Below are 17,966 nucleotides of genomic sequence, written 5' to 3' on the forward strand. Positions count from 1 at the left end.
CATCAAACCTCAGCTTACCACTTCAATTTTATATGAGACTGAAGAGTTTGTTCATCCGCCCTCTACGCCATTGGTGAAAGTTGTTAATAATTATTTTCAAGATGTTGTTGTTAAAGTATGAAAATCAAGCATTCATTAATTGAATCAAATCAGCCTTACCACTCAAGCTATTCCGGAGACTGAAAGTTGAAAAAGAAGACATGTTAAAGAAATGCTCACACAGGAGTGTATGGAATATAGAGATAGATGTGGTATCGAAGTACAAAACATTTAGCTCAGAATGTAGACCAGATGTGATTGCAGGAGCTGCCACTTGTTCGTGCAAGCATGACAGTCAGTACCACCATTCCAGAATCGCCAATTGAAGTCATTTGAGGAAAGTGTGAGTATTCTTTAGTCAACTCTTAGCCTCAGTCTCTGTACAGACAGGATAAATAAAAGACACTTTTCTATTTGTCAGTGAATTACGTAACAGCTTTGCAGGGAGTAACAGGTATAAGATTTTGAGATATCACAAAGTAACTTGATGATAGTGCCTTCTTAAGGAAGGAATCTTAAAACCTTAGAACGTAGAAATCGGATGAAGGATTTGGGGGAACATTTCTTGACTCCTGCTGCTGTGTAGGAAGAAGTTCTGTGGGTGGGCCAATACATCAAACAGTGCCTTCATAAGTTCTTCTTGTCCTGAGAAGAGAATGTAAACCAAAATTAGTACAGATTAGAATTCAATCCCTGAGACCGAGCCAACAGTCATCTGACATTTTTACGATGGCGCTCAAGTGAAGTTTGCATCCTTAATTTCTTATTGTGTCCAGAAGAGGGTAGTATATGGCAGACAAAAGCTTTTTCCACAGGAAATACATGAAATCTTTACCTTGAGAATTTCTTGGTGATTTTCAGAGGCATATAATCTTCCATCTCTGACTATATCTTCGATGAGTTCCTGGTAGTCCTCTGAAACATATATCATATATAAACATACCCAAGAGTATATTTCTATATTATTTGTGCAATTGGAAGTAGGTGATACATTTGTGGCATTACGTAGACCTATCCAGACTTAAAATTCCAAATAAAATTACATTTCACAGACACTTGATCCATTGTTGTATTTAAGCATGTGCTTAATTTAAAGCAACATCATCAATATTTCCACCAATAAGGATGTCTCTTACCATCATAGGTCACATAAGGGACTTGGAAGCCTTCCACTGTTCCCTTCATTCGATTTGAACTGTATCCACAGCCTCTTGGAGCGGGAGGTGAAGGCAATAAGGCCGCTCATAGGTCTGGCAGGTCTCATAGGTCGTCACAGAGTTGGAGAGAGCTGTGGAATTGAGGAAATGGGCACATTATGCACAAATCAAACACTAGCACCATTCATTACTCTGAATGTGGCAGGATCGAATGGTCTATTAGAAGCCCATAGTACCCCATGATCTCTAGAGAGGTGCTATCATATTATGCAGAACCTCCTACCAACACTGCCACCCTCTTATAATTCTAAAGACATTCATCACCAACATCTGGTCACCTGCAGTGAAATCACATTAATACTGTAGCACCCTGATAACACCCAGTCACCCTAACAAGCCCTAACCTCCACTCACGACACACACACACACAAACACACACAGACCGACAGACAGACAGACGCATGCATGCACGCACGCACATAAACAAAAACACAAACACTCCACAGCTCTTCCTCATGACCAGGTAGTCTCACACTCATCCTCGATGGGGGAGGAAAATCTCTGGGACCACGATGAGGATTCTGAGGCCGCTGGGTGGTGGGTTGATGGTCCAGGTGCACCGATGTTGGCTGGGTAGTTCCCCTGGGTAGTTGGGGGACTCTATGTAGCCAGTGAAATCTCCCAGCTCTCCCCACAGTGTCTGTCTGTGAGGTGACAGGATAGTGTCAAATATTTCAGCGCTGCCTTGGTGCTGCGACGCTAATTATCTACAGTAGCATCCCAAAGCAGGACAGGAACAATATTGATTTGAGCACAGTACAGTAGTAGAGAAACCTGCATGTAGTTTTAGTTTTAGCCATTAAATACATTTAAAATGTGAAGCCATGAACAATCACACAAATGTACACACACACACACATACTTCTCTTGTCTGAACATACATACTTTTGCACTGCATGATGTTGGTGGAGCCGTCAAAGTCGGTGGTGGTATTCCCTGGGCAGGAGATGCAGTAATTCTGACCAAACTCCACCTGATACGTCCCCATGGGACAACGGATACAGCGGTGTGTGCTGGTGTTGTAGTAATGTCCCGGTGAACACTGGACTACAGGAGCAGAATGGAGTGGTACCACGGTTTAGCACCTCTCAAACACCAACATACACCAACATAAACCAATGTAGTATATTTCCATAAAACAGAAACTGCAGGGGAATTCCCTTAAAGACACTACTTTTGACCAGGATCCATAGGGTTCTGGTCAAAAGTAATGAACTATGTAGGGAATAGGGTGTCATTTGGGACGATACACCCAGACTTTACATGCATAACTAAATGGGATGGATAAGCTGACCGCTCACCTTTGGTCTACACACTCCTGGAAGGACACGGCACCATTGTGTTTGGTGACCAGGTTTCCTCCACAGTGGAAACAGGGGAAGTGCGCCCCACCTCTGGCTGGTAGGTACCCAGGGGACAGGGCAGGCAAGGGATGAAGCCATCATGGGAGAACTGACCAGAGGGACATTGACCTGGGAACACAACAACACTGGACTGGTCAGAGGGATACTTGTACCCACTCAGTCTGCTCAAAGCAACATTCCCATCGTACATGTGGTCATTTTAGCAGACAGACGTTCTTATCCAGAGCGACTTAAAGAAAGAGCACTCTACCACAATAAGACAAAGGCCAGGAGAGCAGATGTCAGTGGAGTGATGTAATGCAAGGCCATTATCTACCAGGGAACAACCTCTCTCATATCTCCTGACTGACTTTAACAAACTGTCTCTCCCTATAGCTCTTTTTTGTTTAGTCTATTGGTGGGGAAAGCAGGAGATGGGATCTGTGGCTTAGCCACAAACTGGCTGTGATAACAGTGTTTGGGGAGGTGAAAACATGGTGGATCCTTCTTCTCTTTATTCAGGAGTGGGCAGGGGCCGGGTGGCTGTTTAATTCAAACAGGGCTTGAACGTTCTGAGGCTTACACGCTTTATACAAAGCACAACATCTGCCTGCGGGAGATTTTTTATCAGGAGTATCGCTCCTTCCTGTGTATTTCTATATACTCATAACAGGATGTGATTCTGACTGGGAGACTAGTTTAAAGATCACTTTTAAAAGATCAAACCATGAGGGAAAAAGCTATTCCAGGGTCTTTGATGGAGTTCCGTGTATTTTGCCGCAGTTATCTTTATGATTATGATGGTTGAGTAAGTAAGTATCCAAGGTGACTCACGTCTCCTGTCTTGTACACAGTTAGGAGATACATGCTTACTCATATCCTCAACTCTTGAGCCTTACCTCCACACTCAGAGATATTCTGCGCCCCAACCGACCTGGGGCTTCCTCTCACCTCTGGCCCTGGGCAGACCTCGCAAGACGTCTGCCCCTCTTCATCTTGGTACATTCCAGCTGGACACAGAACACACCTTCCCTGATCCCTGTCATAGTACGTTCCAACAGTGCAGCTCACTAGCAAAAAAGTAGAGGAATGAGGCAGAAGGGCTAGATAAGAGGATGTTACACACACACACACACACACACACACACACACACACACACACACACACACACACACACACACACACACACACACACACACACACACACACACACACACACACACACACACACACACACACACACACACACACACACACACACACACACACACACACACACACACACACACTGGCATTCAAGCCTACCACAAGAGGCCCAGTGTTAAGCTGTTAAAAAGGCATTGCAAATCGACCTGATGGAGCTATGCAAAAATTCAGACATAAGAGCACTGAGCTGCTCCCCAGATGCATTTGTGTCCCACATCAAACAAGTTGTCCTTACACTTCACATAACACCGGTGTGCATTGGGGAAAGAACTCTACATACCATCCTAAGCACCCTCACCTCTACCAAAGCACACACAGAGCCAGTCAAAAGGAGTGTTTGTCTCTTATCTCACAAGAGCGTGCAAAGCCTGATTATAGGGATGCACACCATCAGCTTTAATTTCCCCCCTTTTCATGTTTTACTTTGTAGAACAACGTCTCTAATTCATGTTTGAATTATTGTGTGTGTCTGGTGATGTCAAGACTTCTTAAAGGGGGAAATGATATCTAATCATCTCTCCAACAGAGAGCAGTGAAGTGAAATCATTTTGGTTCTTAAAAAAATATCCCTCAGGAAAATCTAAGTAAGAAGAGCTTTTCAGGAGAGAACCAGCCATAATGAGTTAATGAGGAACACACAAAGGCTTTAACGCACATCCATTATATGTGCCTCAGCAACTTGATTTTCCTTAAAAGAAAGAAAATGTAATTCTCTCAAGAGCAGTTCATTTTTTCTGCCTTTTGTCTATCCTGAATGACCATGAGGAGCCACCGTCGCATTGTCTCCACCAGCTTTTATATGATGGAGAGAGCGAGAGAAGAGAAGAGAGAGAGAGGGAAAAAACCTTGAAGCCTTTCAAATGCAGAGGCAATTCTATAGAGTCCTCGAATTGATGGCCCCAAAGAGGTTTAAAAGACCTTTCACCTCTATTCAAGTATTTGATGACATAGGCAAACACTATGGTGTCACAATGGTAAGGAGCTGAACCCAATAAAAGGGGTCAGGGTTCTGAATCCCCCCATTCTGCCTACCCCAGTCACTTCTTGCGCCTATCAAGCAGAGGCCCAAACAGCTGATGCTAATTAATTCCCATGGTGTCGCTGAAGTCAATTCTCCGCAGCAGTTTAGTGGCTGGGGTCATGCAGAGTGGCCCTGACTGAGGGGGGATATAGCACTCAAACTCACAGCTTGAATCAACAGCACTTCCTAATCATCTCCCATGTTAAAACGAACATGCACAATTGTACGTAAAAGAGATCAGGAGAATATTTGTACACAGGGTTTCAGATACTACATACTGGCACGTTTTGCTGTTGGCTATTGTTGTTTTTCATAGTAATACAGTAATTCTGCCTCATTAAGTGGTCTGAAACTAAAATCCAACATACAGCTGATTCTTATACTGGGTTGAGGCATAAGGAAATGCAAATGTTGTTGTTGATCAATCATTAATTATTTAGAATGAAAAAAACTCTGATCACACATATGGGATATTTCCCCGGTTGGTTTATTGGAATACTGCCTTGTACTATATCATGAGATTCATAACGTTCGCAATTTGGTTTGAGAGAAAGAGTGCTAGATATTTGAAGAGTGAGGAATAAGAAGGCATTGCTTTTCTCTCAGTACTAGTGAGGCTGAGGCCATGTTGTTGTGGAGGATTTCTCTTCCCACTGAAGCAGTGACAACGAGCCCCAATGGTATTTACAATGGAGTGGGCAAACTGAAAGGTTTCAACTGCACTCAGTGAGCTAAGCCAGAGTGGAGGGAAAAATATAGCTCCTTTTTATAGAGCAGGGGGTTACGGCTTCCCATTCAGCCCCCTTCCAAATTACATGTCTACACCACTGCCTACACATTGGCAACTTTACTCTTTTGGGTTCTTTTAGTTTTAAGACTTACGACTTACTTATGAGGTAAGTAGCTCATATAAAACACAAAAACAACAAGCTACAAAGCAAAAACAACAGCTAAGGGTAATTTGAATCCAGCACAACATGTTGGTCTACTGTTATTTGGAGGCAGAAAGAAACAGACACCAGCGAGAGTCCGCTTTGCTGGGGATACCTTGGATTAAGGATTACATTTATTTTAAATTAGATTAAGAGATGCTTGGTTTGTAAAACAATTAGACTATTTCCGCCAAAAATGATTAAGTTTCATGATTTTTCCCTCTTGTATGAAAATCAATACATTTAACCAGCTATGGGCAGTCTTTATTCTTAAAAAGCTCTAAGAACCAGAATGGATCAAACACCCATCCTTCCCCCACTCCCCAAACCCCTCCATCCTCACCCACTCAACCTCAATAAGGGTGGGGAGTAGAGAGAGGAGAGCTCTGGATCAAGACAGAGGCAGGCTAGAACAGCTTTTGAGAGGTCGTCTACAATAGTCTTCAGACCTCTTAAATAGATGGCTTGGATCAGGTTAAGACAGGGGCTCTAGAGGTAGAATACCAATCATTACAGAGTTAACGGTGGACAGAAAACTGACCCCTTCTACTGACCACATTGAGACAGACAAGCAGAGCGCAGCAGCAGGCAGTGGGCTTACTATGCTTACTGTGAGGCCCTGAACTGGGGGCACGCAGCTCTTGCTCCTCCCCTCTGCCAGAGAAAACACATGCCAGCCTCCCTTTCCACCGCCGATGTTGACAGGGTGCCATTAAAGCTAATGGACTTTTCCTCCATTATGGCTGTAAAACTAAATAGGACCAGCGGCAACAACAGCAAAAGCTAGCGGCAGCCATCACACCTTCTGTTGCACTTTATCCCCAGGGAGATGCTGGAAGATCTCCTCACCCTGCGAGCCAGCCAACAACAGCCTCTCTGTTCTCCGTGCGAGCCGAGCAAGCGTTCCCCATACCAGCTCATTACAGCATATCTGCACCCAAATATGGCAGTCATCTGGCCAACACCTGCTCCAAATCCAATCATTAAACCAACTTGTCTAAATATATCTCGCTGGCATGGCCAATTTCAATGACTCTTAAGACATGACTTTGAGCTGCTCTGTGTGGGAGCCAGGGCTAGGCTCTGGCCTGTGCTAGGCCCCAGTGGTGGCTCAGATACAGGCAGAAACAGATACAGGTAGATGCTCAACATGATACTCATCTTATAGATACACTTATACCTATATCTTATGATACTAAGAACACTCAAGATGCTCACTCACCACACTTCCTGTCCACCAGCACCTGTCCTTTCCCACAGTGTTCCGGCAGGTCCACCGGCCGGGCCAGCCTCTTGGCAAGCTCGTAGTTAGAGCCAGCGAAGTGTAGGTGGAACTGCTCCCGGTGGATGGACTTCCTCAGGGTACGGATGGTCTTCCTCAGCCTCTTCTCTGAGCGTCGACGCACACAGCCTAGGTCACAGCTCTGCTGAGAGAAACACCAGATACCAAAATGGTCCTCGTAACGCAATGAGACCACAATACACACGCACAAAACAAAACCACACACACATACGGTACTAAAATATAAATTCCAACACACAGACACCAGGCAACTTGATCAACCACTTGCTCCCTCAGTATACAAAGGAAACCTCCAAACCTCCACCTTCCCCAAAGATCCCACCACCTCAAAACGCCACGTCAAACAGGAGATACTTTAACATGTTTGGCTTGTTTAGTGACGAAAAGCAAGAGCGAAGAGAGAGAAACAGAAAGCAGAGTGTCAGCCAGAGGACTGGGGTCACAGCAGGGCAGGGCAGAGAGACCAACCTGTTACCTCCTCTAGGTTCACATCCAACTCAAACTCAGCCGTGATGGAGGAGACCTCCTCTCGTAACCCGCCTTCCTGCCGTGGCGGCCCGCATCCGGTGGCCAGACGAGCTGCAGCGCAAGCGCACATAGCTGAACTGGACGTTCTCCGTGAAGGGGGACCTGCTGTCTGTGGACACGGCCAGCCACACAGGACATGGACACGCACACATACATGCATGCACAGAGACAAACACACACATGTATGCACGCAGACACACACACACAGCACACATGCTACTGAATAACTATATGGTCTATAACTGTCCACCTGTAGCAGGTAGAGTGAGGATTAAACTTAACTGCAATGTCATAACACTTAAATCGAAGGAGATCATATCCTTTGTGTGTTCAAGTACTGATGTTTCTAATCATTCTTTAAAAAGCAGTGACTTCTCTGTGTATCCGGTTTAACATGCACTCTTTTCCCCCTGCTCTTTTTGTTGCCTTTGGACAAGGGGATAAAGAGAGGAGACTGGGAAAAGTTTTATTTGAACCAATTGTGTCCTTTGAGATGGCACAATTGCGGAACCCACTGGAGAAACAAAATAATCCAACAATCGGAAGTCCGTTTGATTGATGGCTGGGTAGGGCCCAACTGAAAGGCATGCTATGGCTAATTAAATTTTCCCCTGTCACTGCCAGACAATGTGCAGTGCTGAGACATTCAAAACATTTCAGACCGCACTACTTACCCCCACGTATTTCTTTCATATTTGGCTCATTCTCAGTTTACTTTAATCTAAGCAGCCTTGAGGTCTGGTTCCTGTTATCAAGTTTGTTGCATTAAATGTAGGCAGTGCCTGGTTAATCTGCATTGTTTTAACGAATGAAACCTCTGTACCTGAGTGAGCTGCGTTCAGGCTCTCCTTCAGTCTCTCTTGACTACGTTTCAAGTTGCACTTTCCTGTGCCAGACTTAAAAGTGGCCGTGGTCTTAATTCGCAGGACACTTGACATTTCTGGTCCTATGGTACAAAGGAAATAATAGCACATTGTTAACCCTTTGATCAAAAGGAAAAATCCCTTGACTTCCATATGTCTATAAATCAAAATGCAAATACTGAAGACTTGATTTGGTATGAAGTTGTTTTGCCTTTATATGTTGTGCTTCTGGTTGTTTACGTCAGGCTAGAGTGACAGAGGCTGATGCAGATCTGTGATGGTGTGTACTTGCCCAAGCAATACGAGCCACTTCCATTCCTTTGTGCTCCAGCCAAGCAGGGCAGAGGCATTCCACAGGTCACTGTATAAGAATCCTCCGTCCCTGTAAACACACACAGGGGCATGAGACAGGCCACCACAGACAAAAGGCAGAGCCACAAAAGGCCTGGCTGCCAAAAGCAAACAGACGGCGTGCCGGAACATGAGGCTGCGCTGCTCTGCAGACGATAGTAGTAGTAACTAAATATGTGTCCCAAATGGTACCCTATTTCCTGTATAGGGCACTACCTTGACCAGAGCCCTGTGGGCCCTGGTCAAAAAGTTGTGTACTATGAAGGGAATAGGGTTCCATTTGGGATGCAGTCTGATAGTAGTAGTAGTAACTGATAACTCACCACTGGTGATATGGACCTGGGACTGGCAGGTCAGGTAGCAGCGGTCACCTCCCTCCTGCCTGCTACAGTTCAAGGTCGGTTTAGAGGGGGCTTTGTTGCTGGGAAAACCTCTGCCTCTAGATGGAAAGCATAACAAACTCAAAGGTAAAGAGCAGACTTGGACCGTGGTAAGCAGACAGACAAAGACAGACAGACAGACAGACATAGAAGTTGTGAGAAGTTGTGGGAACAGAGTGAAACCTATCCAAGGAGACAAGAAGACAATGGGAACAACAGCAATTGCCTTTTTCTGTTTTTGTCCTAGGTTTTAAACAAAAGACCAGAGAGAAAGACACAGAGCAGTAAAGAGAAAGAGAAGAAAATAACTCAAAGTATCTCCTGTTTTTAGTCCCCAAAAGTTTCAAAACATACATGTGATACAACCACTGATTTGATGTCAAACACTCCCCAAAGGACAACTCAGGGAGCACACACACCAAACCATGCACGGCACACACCCTAAACCTTCTAGAGCCCCCCCAGGCCTGAAGGGGCACTGTCTTACCGATACAATCCTTTTTGTTCCAGTGTAGCTTATCGCCAGGGTGGCAGTGGCACTCAAACCCACCCATGGTGTTCTCACAACCCTGCTCACAACCTCCATTGTTCACACTGCACTCATTTATGTCTGAGAAGAAAGCAGGGAAAACATCCATATGTTATTAGCAGCATCTCTCACCTCACTTCATTCATAAAGCATCCATCCTTTTTTCAGCAAAAAATACTAAAAACACCAACATGAACTATTCAGAATGGTGTGAAATGGTATAGATGGTACCAAAGCTTTTTCACCATAAGCATAATACCCTATACACATTAGTCTTATAGAAAACACCAACATGAACTATTCAGAATGGTGTCAAAGCCCTTTCCCCATACCATAAGTATAATGCCCCATAAGCATTCATCGTATAGTCTTACCTCCACAGTGGGCCAGTCCATACAGGGTGTACCCTTTGTTGCAAACACACTCAAAACCACCAGGGGAGTTCACACACGTGTGACCACATGTCCTTTCGAAATAACACTCGTCTATATCTGTAATCAAAAGCAGAGGGATATTATTTTTCAATTTAAGGTAGTAGATATTGGGGTTTTACATTGTATTGCAGCATGGTATCACCACGTGATGAAATGTGGCATTGTCTTTTGATAGTTAATGATAGAGACAGCAACGTCTTAATGACGCGTTGTATCAGAGGGAAGAAATCAGTTTGTACTAAACGTTAAGCTTTATTATAGCACATGTTAAGGATCTTCAGAGGAATCCTGCAAGTCGATACTGGCAAACCGTTCAGCCTCCCACCCTCTGTCTTATCTTCCACCAGCACACCTACACAGAACAACAGCCCAGTATAGTGTGCTGTCTCAGCCCCCTTCCCCAGATGTAGGGCAGACGGGCAGGAGAGTGAAGAGAAGAGGCCTACCCTGGCAGGAGTGCTCGTCAGTAAGCAGCTTGAAGCCCTTCCAGCAGTTGCACTCAAAGCTGCCGATGGTGTTCCTGCAGAAGTGGTCGCAACCGCCGTTGTGTAGCTCACACTCATTAATGTCTGTGAAAGGCAAATGATAAAACAGTTATTATTCAGACAGACATACACTCCCCCTCCATATGTATTTGGACAGTGAAGCAAGTTTTTTTATGTGTCTCTATACTTATGAAACTGTACATAATGTCAGCTTTTATTTGAGGGTATTCGATACATCTCTGTTTTGCCGTTTAGAATTGAAAGCACTTTATGTATCTAGTCCCCCCATTTAAAGAAGTCATAAGTATATCACTTTTAGTGTATTAAAGTTGTCAAAAGGTTAGCACTTGGTCCCATTATCCTTGCAAGCAAAAACTACATCAAGCATTGCGGTTTGTTTAGGTTGTGTTTTGGGTTATGTTTTGCCCAATAGGAACTGAATGGTGAATAATGTCTTGTGCCATTTTGGAGTCACTTTTATTGTAAGTAAGAATAGAATATGTTTCTGAACACTTCTACATTCATGTGGACGCTACGATGATTCTGGATGATTCTTGAATAATGATGAGTGAGAAGGTTACAGAGGCAGAAAGAATGATCTCACTCATCATTATTTATGATTCTTTCATGATCTTTCTTAATCATGGCATTATCAGGATTAATTTAGAAGTATTCAGAAACATCTTATCTACTCACTTAGAAAGGAAATTACTCCAGTCATCATTTAACCATTCAGTTCCTGTTGGGCAAAACACAACCCAAAACACAACCAAAAAAACTGCAAATGCATCCAATGAGTTTGTAAAGTCACAAGCTTGATATAGTCATTGCGTGCAAGGAATATGGGACCAAATACTTAAACTTTTGACTACTTTTATACACTATAAGTGAATTTGTCCAAATACTTATGAATTCTTCACAAGGGGGGAACTTGATACATAAAGTGTTTTCATTTGCTAAACGGTAAAACAGATATGTATGAAAATACTCTAAAATAAAAGGTGACATTCTGTACTGTAGCCTCATATGAAACATTTGATCAAATCCAAAATACTGGAGTGTAGAGCCAAATGAAAATTTTAGCTTCACTGTCCAAATACCTATGGAGGAGATGTGAAGCTTGTTAAATAAAAAGTACATTGACCTGAATAATAAGAGATGGAGATAAAGATGGCCTGCCTCCAAAATGGCACCTATTCCTATAAAGTGCATTACTTTTGACCAGAGCCCCATGGGCCCAGGTCAAAAGTAGTGCACTAAATAGGGAATAGGGTGCCATTTTGGAGGCAGGCCATAGAGATGGAGTTGAGATTCTTGGTGACGGCTGGTCCGACCTTTGCACGTCTTCCCGTCAGGCTGCAGAGTGAAGCCCACAGGGCAGCTGCAGCGTACGCCTGTGGATGTGTCCTTACAGGTGGAGTCACACCCCCCGTTATTCACGGCACAGTTCTCTGAAAGGCCAACGTGAATAGATTCAATGTCAACATGCTCCTGTTGTGTACTGTACTGAATAAAGTGTTATAAAAATGCCTATACATCATGTACTGTCGTTATTGTGCTATTGCCAAAGTCTGGTTTTAACCCTACCAACAGACATTGAGTAGACAACAGCAGTAGTCATAGACACTGAGCTAGCAACCCAGTCACATACATACAGTCAATACAGTGTTTTACTAGGTGTGAACATTGACACAGCACACCATGACTGACAGTGCTATACATTGGGCAACCCAACGCCATCCCCATCCTAAACGGGAAGGAAAACATGTGAAATGTACCACACTGTCACAAAAGCATATTTTTTCAGGGGAGGAATTGGGTGGTGAGAAAGTAAGGGTCCATAGTCATTTCACAGTTTGCTCTAAAGCCTGTGGAATGCCTTAGTTTACTGGGCCTTGCTCTTCTCCCCCTTTGAAAAACACCTCTGGCTGATTCCTGGCGGCGTAACCCATGGTAACTAGTCATTCAAATAGTCCAACTGACAGAATCCTCTCAGTCAGTAGCTGAGTCTGTTTGGTTTAGTTATTTTAGGCTGTATAGGTAACAATGGGTAATAACAGTGGAAATTGTGCAATTATCAAATTTTACCCATGAGCAGTCTCGCGCTTGACACGTTTGTCAACCTCAGTGAAGGACATGGCGTTGTGATCAGAGCTCTCAGTAGTTGTCTCATCTCGCTCTGTAACACAGACAGTGGGTGACGTGAGTAACAGTCAGTAACCTAACCAACAGAATACACATAGATACATAACAGTGTTTTAGCCTAACTAAAATAAACATAAGTAAACATTTAAGAAAATGGTTTGCACTAAGTTGCCTCCTGTTCTGTTCTGTCTGCTGATGCACAGTAGCTGAACTGCACAGTGCACGCCTTGGCGCTGTAAGTGTAGTCTACCTCCCTGGATGTTCTTCTGTGTTCCCTCTCTGTAACAAGTAACATGTTTACACCCCAAGGGGCATGTGCAGTGTGGCTGTCTATGCGTGTGGCAGATAAGACAGGAGATGGAACTGTGAGATGGAGATGGAGACAACTCAGTGATAATCCAGGACCCCACACACACAGCAGCGCCGCGGGAGGAACAGATACTACTGTACGTCTCCTTCCTATCTGATGGCTGATGCTTATCATATCCACGGTGTGCAAATGGAAGAAATACACACTGGCTATCAGGAGAGCTGGCAAGCTCCTCGAAAGGATTGCCATTTCATCCACAGGCTCAAGATGTGATCATTTAAACAGGTGCGTTTCAGTGGGGGAGAGTAACAAAAAGGAGGAGAATGAAGAAGTGTACAGATGGAAATATCTAGAAGGATTCAGTCCATTTCACCGATGTTGACTAAGTAAACTGGTTTGCCATACGTAGAGATGCTTACAGGTAAGTACCAGGTATGTAAGTAAGCCTGGATGTGGTTTGTGGTTGGTCATCTCTTACCTACACAGGACCTGCCATCAGGGTGCAGGGTGTACCTCACATGACACCTGCAGATGGGCCCCCTGCTCCATGTCCTCGCAGGTGTGCTGGCAGCCCCGTTACCATGGTTACAGGTCACTATGCCAATGACACAAAACTTGGGTCAATTCCAAAGTTCAACTCATGTGTTATCTAAACAAGACTCTTGGTTGACCTGGCTATACGTTCAATCACAAAACTTCACACATACAGATGCAGCCTCTTTGGTTCCTGGCCAGCTCGAATCCTGGGCGGCACTCTTGCAGGCCACTCCTCCCTTGGGTGTCTCCTTGCAGATGTGAGCACAGCCATGCTCCTTATTCATACAGCTAAGGCCCTCTTGGGAAAGAGAGGTAACACTTTACATTAGGTTGCTCCTATACCTGTGTAATAACACTGTAATTACACTACTAACAACATTGTATTCACATGTTGTTACATATAGTACATCGTAATGAAATACAGAGGCAAAACAACTCACACTGCGCAACATAAATTATGTCTCAAGATAGATTATTGAAGCCCCCTGACTAGAAATCTGCCACAACCCATGGACCAACAATACCACTTCCTAGAGAGGGCTGATGCATTCAGCTGACATGCAAGTGCAGTGGACCCATCAAATGTGCAGTGGACCCCCCCTTTTGCCCTCAGAACAGCTTCAATTCTTTGGTGCATGGGCTCTACAAGGTATTGAAAGCGTTCCACAGGGATGCTGGCCATGTTGACCCCAATGCTTCCCACAGTTGTGTCAAGTCGGCTTAAATATTTTTGTCTTGCCCATTCACCCTCTGAATGGCACACATACACAATGTCTAAAATGTCTCAAGGCTTAAAAATCCTTCATTTAACCTGTCTCCTCCCCTTCATCTATACTGATTGAACTGGGTTTAACAAGTGACATCAATAAGGGATCATAGCTTTCACCCGGATTCACCTGGTCAGTATATGTCATGGAAAGAGCAGGTGTCCATAATGTTTTGTACACTCAGTGCATATGGGAGTCAGAATCATATTATTATCTTCTAACCTAATACCATCATTGGCCTTCTCCCAGGTCACCGTGAGAGAGCAGCTTCTTTAAACTTATGCTGCAACGGCTGAGTGGATGTGCTGGTAGGATTTAGCAACTTTTCCAAGGGAAACCCAATGTAGTGAAAAGCTTTTGCATCTCTTCATTCCATTTAGTGAGAATAAAAAAACACCTGTGGCTAAGAAGCTACCGACACATAAAAAGGGAGCTTTATTCTAATGTAAGACACAGGCCACAAAAGCCCAAGTGTTGCAGTTATTAACTTGTTTTGTTCTCTGGGACACAGGGCTCTTTTTCCCACAGCATGGGCCCTTTGAACCCCGACTGCTCTAGATAATGCCACAGAGAGGGGACCCGACTTAACAGCTGTCATCCCTTATTGTGCTGTCAATCACACTCTTGTATGTGAACATTCGAGAATTAGCTCCATAATTCTCTGCTGTGCCCCTGACACGGCTTAGTAGCCTACCATAACACACACACACATACACACACACATAGGGACGCACACACACACACACACATAGACTGAGACACAAACATACGAAACATGGATGGACCGAGACACAACAGACATGCGTGCACACACACACTCACGCATGCACACACAGACAGACACACAGACACACACACATACACACACATACACACATTTGAAGGTGGGAAGGAGAGTTGGCAGGTATTCCAGGGGTACTCACCCACAGAGCGGTGGATACATGTGTGCTGGTTGTCACTGAGGAAGAAGCCCTCTTTGCAGCGGCACTCATAACTTCCCATGGTGTTGACACATGTATACTGGCACCCTCCATTGTTGAACACACACTCATCCACATCTGCAGGGAGAGCCAGGACATGACTTCTCAGAACAATGAAATAACTGGATGAATGTTAATGAATTTCTAGGCTAAGTCTTCATGAAAACTATAAAGAAATATTACATCAAATCTCTATTTACCTGGCTGTCACACATTGTTCAATGGCCTTAGCACAATATAAACCAATTCCCTATTGATATCATACACTTTTAATGCCATCCTAATTCACTGTATAGGCCTAAAGTTACATCTGCTAAATGATTGTCAGACACTCAATACATCAAATGTTGTTTACCTTATAGTTTGAAATGTTTCTTACCTAGACAATTATGTCCTTCGTGCGCTAAATTGAATCCATCATGGCAAGTGCAACGATAATTGCCTGGTATGTTGTTACATTCGTGTACACAGCCACCATTGTACTCGATATCGCATTCATCAATGTCTAAGAAAAGGGAGTCAAGTCAATATTGATGAATGTTTGCCATTTGAGCATTTAGTGGAAAAGGGTCCTTTCAAATGACGGGCCACATAATTTAAATACAAATCCATGCATTATGCCAAGGTTTATGATATATAATCAAAATGTCATTGAAACTTGTATTGGTAATCCATGGAGCTCTTAGTCCAAAGAATTCAAATGTGTCTCATATGATCCGAATACAAACATGAGTGATGAAAGGAACAAGGAATTACAGAGGAGATAATTACCTTCACAATGTTTACTGTCGCCTTTAAAGCCTGCTTTACACGTGCACTTGTAAGAGGCTTGGGTATTCTGACAAATAGCATCAATGTGACAGCCATCACTTCCTTCTGCGCATGGATCTGGATTTGAAATACACATTATGGCATAAAAATGTTAACAGAACAACATTTCGTTATGAAACTCAAAAATCTGTATTTTAGTCAAGTACATTAGGATTCTGGGATGAATGTGCTCCTCATTAAATCCCCGATATTCAATTCAACACTGAATAATTTCAGTTAAATAGGTAAAAGTCTAATTCACCAGGTTCTGAGTACTAAAGTTAACAAAACATTGATCCCATTGACCCTGATCCATTATTCCCAAGTGTTCAAATGAAGAAAAAAATAAAAGTCAGGACCCATTCCTTATCATTGGTACATTTGTTATTCCTTTTATCAGAAAACAAGTTAGTAGGTAGATTAAAACTTCTTAGGACTTCATTAAAAAAGCAAACTAACAAAAGAGATTCATCAAGTTCCAATTTCTACAATTGAAGCCCATACTGAGTGGGCAAACTATAATAATGTAAAACAAAATTAAGTCTGGAAATTATACATCCTTTGATAACAACAACAACATGAGCGCAAACACTCTTATAAAGCCTGCGTAAAAACAGCCTCTTTGAAACTCAGAAAACGTACCTGGGTTCTCTAGAAGAGCAGCGCTTTGGCGAGTATTTAACAAGAGCAAAAACAAACAAAAGTCCCTTGCAATACAAATAGCTCCCATGGTGATATGATCCAAGTTTAGAGCTCTCCTTAAAAGGACGCGTTTGCACTGAAGTCGTGACCAAGTGTCCGCCTCATTTTCATTCTAACCTGTCAATCGGCCTCACGAGTCGCTTTGGAAAGAGAAAGGAGTGTGTGTGTGTGTGTGTGTGTGTGTGTGTGTGTGTGTGTGTGTGTGAGTGACTGTGTGAGTGAGCGCGAGAGAGAGAGATAGTCTCTATTATTTTCTCTATTATTTGTAAACTTTTGTGAGTGTAATGTTTACTGTTCATTTCTGATTGTTTATTTCACTTTGGTATATTATCTATTACACTTGGTTTGGGAATGTAAAAATGTTTCCTATGCCAATAAATCCCTTGAATTGAATTTAGAGAGAGAGAGAGAGAGAGAGAGAGACTACTGAAAACAGAAGCAATTGAGAATATTAGATAAGGTTGTATAACTGATTTTATAACCATAAACCTATAGCCTATAGTGTTTTAAGTAGGCCTAGGAAATGTGTCTCTCTTCTGGCTGGACGAAAAGAGTGGTTCCCGAAATGTTCCTTAAAAAGCCTGACTTTGTAAAATAAGTTTAACTCCTGCACATCTGCACTGTGCCCTGTTCTGTGTTATTTTTCATCCTCCTGTTGAATAAAGTGGACAACCCTGAATGCCCAATCCTCGAAATAATGGTGGCCATAAATTATCTCATTGTATTTCACACTTGACTGCTCCAGACTTGTGTAGAGTCTTTGTCGGCGATCAAAGTGCCATCCTTTGAAATCCGTCTATTGTCTAAAACTCATTTTGTGGAAATAAGCGCAAGCACAGCTGCGTCGAAGCGCGCGGCTCTGTATCCAATTGAATATACTTTCACAACAGATCCTAGGCTTTTGCAGCGTTCAAGTCATGTCGGAAACTCGGGATTTCGAGTTAAAATAAATGTAAGTTTTTGCGTAGAGCTTCATATTGGTTGATTATGCGATACTTCTCAAGCGGGAAACTAGGGTATAATCTTTATACAACGAGTATGCCGCGTTCACGTGCTAGTCGGAACTAGGAACCTCCGAGTTAA

At 43.3% G+C, this 17,966-nt stretch overlaps 1 pseudogene; it reads right to left on the minus strand.

Moving 5' to 3' along the window:
• Nucleotides 1-540: 540 nt before the first annotated feature.
• Nucleotides 541-17,027, minus strand: LOC123486039 (annotated as a pseudogene).
• Nucleotides 17,028-17,966: the final 939 nt, after the last annotated feature.

This window comes from Coregonus clupeaformis, unplaced genomic scaffold (assembly GCF_020615455.1).
Source record: "Coregonus clupeaformis isolate EN_2021a unplaced genomic scaffold, ASM2061545v1 scaf0965, whole genome shotgun sequence".
NCBI lineage: Eukaryota > Metazoa > Chordata > Actinopteri > Salmoniformes > Salmonidae > Coregonus > Coregonus clupeaformis.